General features: G+C 43.3%; 1 long non-coding RNA gene across 1 annotated transcript; it reads right to left on the bottom strand.

Moving 5' to 3' along the window:
* Positions 1-7,601: 7,601 nt before the first annotated feature.
* Positions 7,602-11,431, bottom strand: LOC119300618. The gene is made up of 4 exons (XR_005146527.1): positions 11,085-11,431; positions 10,187-11,003; positions 9,416-9,520; positions 7,602-8,228 (listed from the first exon to the last, which is right to left on the bottom strand). It is a non-coding gene; the product is annotated as an uncharacterized LOC119300618 (long non-coding RNA).
* Between the last annotated feature and the right edge of the window lie 44 nt (positions 11,432-11,475).

The following is an 11,475-nucleotide window of genomic DNA, read 5'->3' on the forward strand; positions in this document are numbered from 1 at the left end:
AAATCAACCTCGGACGAACCTGTCGAATAGAAACCAAGAACAATAATTTTTGAAGAATTGGATCTGTATGGAACAGATCTAGCTGAAAAAATTATTTATGCGAAATAAATTATTTAAAATAGATGTGGCCTGGGGCGTTGCGGATGTCGACACAGGGCATCGGCATGACGAGGTGACAAAATCCGAATTCGCAGGGTCGCCCGAGTTACGGACACGATGCATGCGGGATAAAGACGATATATCGGATCGCCCTAAAACGACGGCCTCAATGTAGACCAGACTACAAAACCCGCAGTACCAAAAATCGCTGACAAGCAGAAAATACTCTTTGAAATATTATAAATATGCACGACGCGAATAACTAAAACAATTGCACCTGAGGATTCATCCGACAACGTCCAAACTGATGACGGATGAGGCAATAATGCCCGTGGGACGTCCTGGCCGAAGTGCCTCAAGACTGCATCAGGCCGGTCAATATATGGAACTGCCGATCGGAACACATAGGTCGGTATGATGATGCTGTCAGTACAAGCGTCGGCAAAGTATTTCTGCAAAAAACAATGCAGTACAAACCAACAAAAAATAATCTACGTGCAATAATCTATAGAACATAGTAAAAGAAAAAGTATTCATGCTCCCTCTTGATCGCCTCCTAGTGCACATAGCGATCTGAGGGGAAAAAGCTGGCCATGTACTCCACGTGAAGTAGTAGTGCTAGGTAGTTAGCTAGACCCATACTAGTGCCTGATCCAAGTAGCAGTTGGTTTGGCAATCATCAATAAGTGAAGACCAGATGTAAAAGAGAGAATTCCTTATTTTACTTTTTTTTTAAATTTGCTTCCTTATTTGGCCCAATAAAAAATTTCTTTCCTATCTGACACTTAATATAAAATTTGTTCCCTACGTGACACTTCCATCTATTTTTGGCAAATAAAGGTGCTAAGTGCAATGTGAAAAGACCATCCGCCCCTGTGTTATACATGGCTTAAAAAAAGAGTTCATTACTTCAGCCTGGCGGGGCAACCTAGCCAAGACATTGCCATATAGCTGTAACAGGTTTTTTAAATTTGTATCTCACTTTAAAATTCGACGCATGTCACCTCACAAGCTTGCAACCACCTCCCATGAAGATCACAAGTGCTATTACTCCAAAATACAAACACGGCGTCCATTCCCATGCATGCACAACGGACTTTAGGAGCACCGTACCGTTTCTGCTGGATATACGTACGCACTGTTAGACTCATGAGTGCATGGCGTGGTGCAACTCTCCTTGTGCCTGATGCATGCGAATGCAACATATGCACCACAGCACCAGTGGCGGCGTGCTGGAGTTAATCACAATTTACTTCCTAGCTAGTACAGTGCAAATCCTAATGATTTTTTACGACTCCTGATGAATTAATTGAGTTAGTTTAATTCATGTGAAACAAATGAACGCTTTTTTTCTCACCCTAATACAATACCAGGGGCAGAATCCCTAGAATAATACAAGGGCAGAATCCCTAGTATAATACCAGGGGCAGAATGGTCATTTCATGTCCTGTTAGGGGCCAAACTAGGCAAAAGTGTCACATAGGAAACAAAATTAACTTTTGGTGTCAAAAAGGGAAGAAAATGCATTTTTGGGTCAAATAGGGAAGTAAAATTTAAGAAAAAGTCAAATAAGGAATTCTCTCGATGTAAAACTAGTACGTAATTGCGTTAGTACTAGTGGAGAACCGACGACTGCCTAGGTGCTGAATTAAATAAGGAAAGGGAAAGAGAATAAGGGAACGGATCTCCCCAGATGACCGCTGCCCCTGGTGGATTTGTCCTCGGCTCCGCGGTCAAGCACTGCATGCATCGCGAGGGACCAGTTTGACAATCAATTACGCCGCCGTGTGCTGATCAATGGAGGGTATAGCGCTAGACGCCGCGATGGAGCGTGTCGTTGGTCGCAGATTTTTTAAACCTTGATCTTGACCTAATCTACGGATGAAGCTTGCAAACTAGCAGCAATACTCACAAATACTAACTTGTACAAAACAAATCTAATTAGAAAAATATTACCTGATCATCTCATCGATCCGCGACGATCACCCAGCAGGCTCTCAATGAAAGCACCAATGTCGGTTTGAAATCCGGCATATCTCGTAGTAGGGGTCCTAAGCTAGGCGTCTTGGAGCGATGATAACACGGACAAGGGATTTTACCCAGGTTCGAGCCCTCTTGATGGAGGTAAAACCCTACATCCTGCTTTTGATTGTATTCATATGGGGTGTAGTACAGAGTACATGTGTCTACCACGAGATTGATCTAATGAATATCAGATTGCATATTGACTAGCCTGGCCTCGGTTTATATAACACACCAGAGGCCTAGGATTTTAGGAGAGTCCTTGGCTTGGGCGCCAAGTCTTGTGGAATCCTTCTTGTATGCGGCTTGGGCTGTCCGAACTGGCCTAATAGTGAACCGCCATGGGGGTCCTCGGCCCGATCCAGCTGATCGGGAGACGACGTGGTGAGTACCCCCTAGTGCAGGACACCGTCACCCCCCTTCCTTGTCCTATTCGGACTCCAGGGTAGGAGGCGCATGGCCTGCCCTGGCCGGCCCCTCTCTCTCTCCACTAGGACCCAACAAGGCTCATTAACCCCCGGGGGGTTCCGGTAACCCTCCCGGCACTCCGGTAAAATCCCGATTTCACCCGGAACTATTTCGATGTCCAAATATAGGCTTCCAATATATCAATCTTTATGTCTCGGCCATTTAGAGACTCCTCGTCATGTCTGTGATCATATCCGGGACACCGAACTACCTTCAGTACATAAAAACACATAAACTCATATTACCGATCGTCACCGAACTTTAAGCGTGCGGACCGTACAGGTTGGAGAACTATGTAGACATGACCGCGACTCGTCTCCGGTCAATAACCAATAGTGGAACCTGTATGCTCATATTGTTCCTACATATTCTACGAAGATCTTTATCGGTCAAACCGCATACAACATACGTTGTTCCCTTTGTCATCGGTATGTTACTTACCCGAGATTCGATCGTCGGTATCTCAATACCTAGTTCAATCTCGTTACCGGCAAGTCTCTTTACTCGTTCCATAATGCTACATCTCGTAACTAACTCATTACCTACATTGCTTTCAAGGCTTATTGTGATGTGCATTACGGAGAGGGCCCAGAGATACCTCTCCGACAATCGGAGTGACAAATCCTAATCTCGATCTATGCCAACTCAACAAGTACCATCGGAGACACCTGTAGAGCACCTTTATAATCACCCAGTTATGTTGTGACGTTTGGTAGCACACAAAGTGTTCCTCCGGTACTCGGGAGTTGCATAATCTCATAGTCATAGGAACATGTATAAGTCATGAAGAAAGCAATAGCAACAAACTAAACGATCATCGTGCTAAGCTAACGGATGGGTCAAGTCAATCACATCATTCTCTAATGATGTGATCCCGTTAATCAAATGACAACTCATGTCTATGGTTAGGAAACATAACCATCATTGATTCAACGAGCTAGTCAAGTAGAGGCAAACTAGTGACACTCTGTTTGTCTATGTATTCACACATGTACTAAGTTTCCTGTGTGTACAATTCTAGCATGAATAATAAACATTTATCATGATATAAGGAAATATAAATAACAACATTATTATTGCCTCTAGGGCATATTTCCTTCATCTAGTGCAAGTGGGAGACTGAAGGAAATATGCGCTAGAGGCAATAATAAAGTTGTTATTTATATTTCCTTATATCATGATAAATGTTTATTATTCATGCTAGAATTGTATTAACCGGAAACTTAGTACATGTGTGAATACATAGACAAACATAGTGTCCCTAGTATGCCTCCACTAGACTACTCGTTAATCAAAGATGATTAAGTCTCCTAACCATAGACATGTGTTGTCACTTGATGAACGGGATCACATCATTAGAGAATGATGTGATTGACTTGACCCATCCGTTAGCTTAGCATAATGATCGTTTAGTTTTATTGCTATTGCTTTCTTCATGACTTATACATGTTCCTCTGATTATGAGATTATGCAACTCCCGAATACCGGAGGAACACCTTGTGTGCTATCAAACGTCACAACGTAACTGGATGATTATAAAGATGCTCTACATGTGTCTCCAATGGTGTTTGTTGAGTTGGCATAGATCGAGATTAGGATTTGTCACTCCGTGTACCGGAGAGGTATCTCTAGGCCCTCTCGGTAATGCACATCACTATGAGCCTTGCAAGCAATGTGAGTAATGAGTTAGTTACAGGATGATGCATTACAGAACGAGTAAAGAGACTTGCCGGTAACGAGATTGAACTAGGTATGGAGATACCGACGATCGAATCTCGGGCAAGTAACATACCGATGACAAGGGAATAATGTATGTTGTCATAATGGTTTGACCAATAAAGATCTTCGTAGAATATGCAGGAAGCAATATGAGAATCTAGGTTCCGCTATTGGTTATTGACCGAAGAGATGTCTCGGTCATGTCTACATAGTTCTTGAATCCGTAGGGTCCGCACGCTTAACGTTCGATGACAATTTGTATTTCTGAGTTATGTGTTTTGGTGACCGAAGTTTGTTCGGAGTCCCGGATGAGATCACAGAGATGATGAGGAGTCTCGAAATGGTCGAGAGGTAAAGATTGATATATTGGAAGGTAGTATTCGGATACCGGAAGGGTTCCAGAGTGTATCGGGTACATAACGGAGTACCGGAGGGGTTAGCGGAACCCCCAGGAAAAGATATGGGCCATATGGGCCATAGGAGGGAGGCTAACCAGCCCACAAGTGGCTGGTGCGCCCCCCACAAGGGAGGAGGCCGAATTGGACTACGGAGGGGGCGCCACCCCTTTCCTTCTCCTACTCCCTCTCCTTCCCCTTCTCCCCTCCAGTAGAAGGAAAAAGGGGGGGGGGCGAATCCTACTAGGACCGGAGTTCAAGTAGGACTCCCCTCTCCTTGGCGCGCCCCTTGTGGTCGGCCTCCTCCTCCCCTCCTTTATATACGGGGGCGGGGGACACCCCAAAGGCACAATAGTTGTTCTCTTAGCCGTGTGCGGTGCCCCCCTCCATAGTTTACTCCTCCGGTCGTAGCGTCGTAGTGCTTAGGCGAAGCCCTGCGCGGATCACATCACCATCACCGTCACCACGCCGTCGTGCTGACAGAACTCTCCCTCGACTCTCTACTGGATCAAGAGTTCGAGGGACGTCATCGAGCTGAACGTGTGCTGAACACGGAGGTGCCGTACATTCGGTACTAGATCGGCTGGATCGTGAAGACGTTCGTCTACATCAACCGCGTTAACCTAACGCTCCCGCTTTCGGTCTACGAGGGTACATGGACACACTCTCCCCTCTCGTTTCTATGCATCACCTAGATAGATCTTGAGTGATCATAGGAATTTTTTTTGAAATACTGCATTCTCCAACAGGTTGAGGATGGAGGCGGCGGTGATGGCAACGACCTACCAATGGTTTTGGGGGTGGTGTGTGTCTTTGTGAGCGGATGTTTGGGGAGTGTGTGGTGTGCGTGGAGGGGGGGGGCAAGGTGGTGTTTGAGGAAAGACCGCGGCAACTGAAAATTTTACTAGTCGGGAGTAACAAGGCGGAGCTACTGAAACTTTGGATCAAGGGCGAGCAAATATTTTTGAGATTGCGAGGGATGCAGAGGCGGGAGTAAAATGCCGGGGCCCGGGGCTACTAAAAATTTGAATCAAGGGACTGAAGCAGAGCAGGAGTAACAGACATCACACACACGGTCCACACATACTAATCGTGTGCTATCAAACATTAAAACCTTCGAGGCGGTAGATATTTTCGAGATTACGAGGCAGTAGATATTTTTGAGACTGGGAGGCAAGCCTCGTGGAGCCCAATCTACTGTGCTGATGTGAGGGAGTGCAGGGCACGGGCGTGGTACACGGGTAGTCTGACCGAACCGTGTCTGTTGCGTACCCAATTGCAGACGGTTTCTACATCAAACTCGTGTGCTGTTTATAAAATTTGGCAAAAAGAATAACGCGGGAGAGGGTCAGAACACGAACACACTTGCATGTGGACCAAATATATGTATGAAAAGGGTGGTTTGATGTTGGAATACCCAATGCACAACTTTTATGTGGCACCTGTCGAATATATGTGTCGACGGTAAGGGAATCCTAGCTATGAATGCATGACCCCAAATAGCTAGGTTTGAAAACTCACCCTACCATAACATAAAATATATATTCTGTTACCCTACTTGAACTAATGAATTCAAGCAGTTGAATTGATGAAATTCGAGCGGTTGAACTGATGCTTTCTGTTGCTGTTAAAAATCGTCTTCTTTAGTTCAAATTTTTTTGCAATTTTTTTGTTGAAACGGGGCGTGTAACATATCGTTGGAAAGCTCTTGACATCCACATTTCAGTCTTATAATTTGTTTTTGCAAAAAAATTATGATTTAAGAGCAGTTTTGAAAAAATCATTTTTTTTTCAAAACCGAAAACGCGAATCGTATTTTGGACTTAATTTTCAAATGGTTTGTCGGAATTGAGAAAATGAGATGGCGTTGGAAAGCTTGTGAAAAGCCGCATCTTCCATATATCTACTATTTTTTCAAATTCTATATGATTTAAAAGTAATTTGAAAAACGGTGAAATTCTGAGCGAAACGTTTTTCACTGTTTTTTGCAAACGGTTTGTCGGATTGATGCAAATGATACGGAGTTGGAAAGCTATGGGAAATGCGCAAATTTTGCGTATAGAAAGTGTTTTCTAATTTCTTACGGTTTAAATACGAATTCAAATACGGTTTAAATTGGTTTTGAACATGGTTTTTTTTAAGTTTGTCGAAATGGGGCAAATAATATACTGTTGGATAGCTATCGAAAATGCGAAACTTAGTCATGTTGAATGTTTTCTCTACTTCGCAACCGTTTAGGAGTAATTTTGAATACGATGAGACGGATCCTACTGTTTTCCCCACCGAAAAACAGAGTACTCGTACTGATCTATGTGTGTGTCCGTACTGATTTATTTTTCATTGAGTAATTTTGGATGGTTCTGAAAAAATATTACTTGAATTGATGTCCGTATGAGTTTGTACTAAGTGTGTCTTCACAGATTAGACTTTACTCTCTTTTTTGGTATCGTTTTCCTCGTAACTTTTCAATGGTTTATGATATCATCATCCCCGAGCTTGCATGGTTTTATGTTGTTGAACTGAATGACATTTTTTGAAAAGAAAAATGTTTTCTGTGTTTCTTTTTTTTAACTCTTAACCTTTTTTTCAATGATGTTCTGGACTTCTCTCATTCTACGACTTGAACTTTTACCATTTGAATTTCCATGGGGTTTTTTTTTGTTTGAGCTTTTTCCCAAAACTTATCAGCGACGTCATGTTGAACTTACAACTTTTAATTTGCAAACTTGTTGTGTTTTTACAATTCCAAAGCTAGCAAGCAGTAGGAGTTTCACCCAACAAAGGGGCTAATTACATAGAGCAGCCGCAGTAATACCACAGTCAGATTGATAGCTAGCAACAATAGTAGTGATTACCTACACACATACACATGAACTGATAACAAACTTGCACATGACCTGACAAACAAGAAAATACATTGACGGACAAAAAGAATACAATACACATGAACTGATAATCCCCATGGCTAATGGCAGAGCTTTGTTGCATCTAGGTTCACCCGTTTACTCAAAGTAGAACATCTCAGTTCTATTAATTTGGGCTGATGTTTAAATGTTCACCATTTTGGCCTACATCAGAATACTGAGAACAAAACAATATTTGCTTATTAAGGCATAACACACAACACCTCTTGTGCTACAGGAAGACACATAAACAGAGGAGAAATTGGACATAGAATTGCCAACTAGGTGAACTGAAAAGCACACATAACATGTACTAAAAAAGAACACAACATCCTTAGCGTTGCGTCGACCACCTGTGGTAAAGGTGAACGGCTTGCGGTGGTAGAGGTGAACAGCCTGATCACTGCGTCGTCGCACGACCTTGTGTGGCGGAGGTGAACGGCTTGAGCGTTGCGTCATCGAATGGCCTTGTGTGGAGGCAGTGAACGGCCTGGGCCATGAAGGTTCAAGCAGGTTCGAGAAGTGGTGTTGAGAGGCTGTGTGGGACTGTATTTGTATTGTTTGAATAAGTTCAGTAGCTGCTCACCACGCACACCTACTCAACTGCTTCATGCCACCGTCCCTGCACACACACAACAGCCATCAATTAGCATGCACAAGTTCATGTAAAAAGAACAACAAGTTCATGTACAGTAACATTACATGTTCACAATGAAACCTAAAAAGATGTGTACTTTGAAATACTTCATTTTACTTCCCAAATACTTCATTGTTTTGAAATATGAACTTCTATATTTATTTCCGTAGAAGTTATTATGTTTTCCCTCCAAACTACAAGAACATGATTAGTTTACTTACCCACAAAATATTTTATTCAAATACTTTCCAAATACTTTCTGTTTTTTTATAAGCGAACTGATGGAAATCTACGCGGTGCACTTCGGTATTTTATTCAAGGTCTGATGTATTTGGAAATGCACGGTTGACCTAGTTACTGTGTAGGATGTGTTCACACACCTATAATTCAGAATTGAACTGAACGACCCATTTTTTCTTGTACTGAAGCTTGTTCTTCACTGTTTGGTTTACAGGGGTGCCAACGATGAATTGAATCATTTTAGTTCCGGCTACTCCCCTCTGGTCTGAATCAAGATCAGCATCAGTTCAATTCAAAATAAATTGACAATTTATGAATTTTGTGCTAAGCAAGCATACCCATCAGCACATGGGATGCCTTGGTGAAATGCACTCACTCAGTCCCCAAAATCAAAAAAGAAAACTACAGAGGCAGAAGAAAACGAGACGAAAGATTTTGAGTTGTGACCATTGCTTTTGTTGAACGCCCCCTCGTTGAATGATCTTGATTGGCAGTGGTGAACGGACTGGGGTAGCGGCTGTGAACGGCCTGGGGCGGCGTGCCAAAATACTTAAAGCTATGCTTTTTCAGGTGGCTAGCGCAGTGGGTATGAACTGGTTGCTCACCCGCAAAAAAAGGTATGAACTGGTTGCTTTTTTAATTGCCATATGCATAAAGTTATGCATCGTTATGAACTAGTAATTGTTTACTTGCTAGTAATGGAAATGAAAGAATTACTGCATCACATCAATCATATCCTTTATATAGGAAAGGGAGTGGCAATGCATTTAATTAAATGGTTCACGGGATTACAACCAAGAAAAGTAGCAACACAGTATTTCTGCAAATGCCACTTCGTAGTGGTTCAACTTGCAGTTACCAACAAGGACAGTTAGTGACTTTGTGTGGCCAAAAAAAGGCACGCATGACACATGCATTAGGGGAGAAATTACCTCTACCTCCTGCCTGGATAGAGGATACGTACTTCCAATACACGAATAGCAGAACTGAAGAGTGGTTCTCGTCACCGGTCTGCAGTCGCTCCAGCCTCGCTCGTGCTGCATTCAGAGAGAAAATAAATTAGTGACAGAAAGGAGATTTAGAGAGGAAGAGAAATTTTTTTGCTACAACAAAATTCACACACAACGAACTGAAACATTCAGTAGCCTGCAAGAAAATATTTTTTACACCTAATCTTTCAACTATCATAAACATCAATATAAACCTTATCTTCACTTCTCCTAGGCACCATCTGGACATGGTGAAGACTAGCTAATGTAAGGATAGGCACAAAACATTTTAATAATGAACTTTTTGTTTAAGAGAAATTTTGAAAATGGCAAAAACAACATCATTTTTTCTTTCTAAACTCAGCAAAATGAAACAGTGGACTCGTATGATCAGATTTTTTGAACGGACTCGGTCTGGGAACATGGACTTATAGAAGTCAACCTTTTGGGGGTTTTAATTTTAGATTTGGTTTCATGTCCGAACTGATGATGTTGTTAGCTCTGAACTTGAATAGCTTATGTAGTAGAGCTGATTTAATTTAAACAAAATAAAATGATATGAAATTGAGTACTTGTGGCGGTTTGTTCTTTGAACTTATCTGCTAGCAACACATGAACTATCCTGTAGAGATTTTTAAAAAATACTTGAACTACCATGTAGAAAAGAATTTTGTTGATACATATTACCAACCAAAATAGACAGGAAGTTCCAACCTTTTATTTGCAGTCGGCAGCTAATCCAGATGCCAGGAGACAACACGTCGTCTGTGACACTTAAACAACACCTAGCAGACAACTCACAAGCACCTGCAGACCATATCATGAGGTGGGGAAACTGGTGCTGAGCTAGAAGGGGACAACGACACTGCTGGCAGAGAGGCGGAAATGGCGTCCAATTCGTTGTTGCATTGTCCAGGGGCACGGTCTGGGAAGGTCTCCTTCCCTATGGCCGCTGATGTTTTAACTTGTACAAAACAAAACAAATCAGTCATCGACACTGATGACTAATTGCATCATGTCAGGGATCCAGTACGTCCTCCACGGTCAATTGCTAGTCTTCCATTGGATCCTTATACATGGTTGGCTGGCTTGTACACAGTACACATGGGCATCCTCTGTCATCCTCTGAAGATCTTATAAGTACCGAGGAACTGAAATTCTGTAACTTCTTTATTAAAATGCAAATGCGCATTAACATCAGAGGAGTGTCTTCATCGAAGTCCATGCTGAAGATCTGCAGCAGAAAGTCACGAGATTTTGACTCCGCCTCCATCAGTAGTTGCTCCCACGTTCTCGGATTACTATCCTTGAACTTTTGGTACACCATTATTATAACTTTCTGGTTTTCCACATTTGCACTGAGAATTTTCATACTTCTTCACAAAATCAAACTTCTGAACTTGTGCGATGACACTGATTGAACTTGCAAAGGAACACTCAGTACATGTCGATGGCTGTATCAATGGCAAAGGAAGGAGCTGTCGGCGCTCAAAATGGTGCAAAGGTCGTAAGCGAAGTCCAAGTTGGTTTTCTGTGGCAAAAAAATTCAGAGATTAGGGAAGGTAGACAGAGATCAATGGAAAATTGGTTTGCTTTGGAAAAAAGTTCAGACCTTCCAGAAAAAATGGTACGACATGGACGGCGGCCAACAAACGGGATGAGGGAGGTCGGCCGGCGGTGGATCTAGGTGCCGCGCGTGTGGAAGAAGGATGGCTGGCGCCCGAGCATGAGGGAGAATGGAGGGGAAGGCGGGGTGGAGGTTGGCGTACAAGAGGAGCTTGCGGCGGCCATGAGCGGGAGGAGCTTGCAGCGGCCGTCTGCACGGGGGAGGGATACAGCTGCCGTTGGTGTGGGGGAGGGATGCGGCGGCCGTCGGTGCGGTGGAGGGATGCGGCGGCCAATCAGTGCGGGGAGGGAGGCGGTGGCCGGCGACGCGGGGGAGGTAGGCGGCGCGGCGGGCGGCGCTCTGGAGGGAGGCGGTGGCCGCCGACGCGCAGGAGGGA

This window comes from Triticum dicoccoides, chromosome 5A (assembly GCF_002162155.2).
Source record: "Triticum dicoccoides isolate Atlit2015 ecotype Zavitan chromosome 5A, WEW_v2.0, whole genome shotgun sequence".
NCBI classification, from domain to species: Eukaryota; Viridiplantae; Streptophyta; class Magnoliopsida; order Poales; family Poaceae; genus Triticum; species Triticum dicoccoides.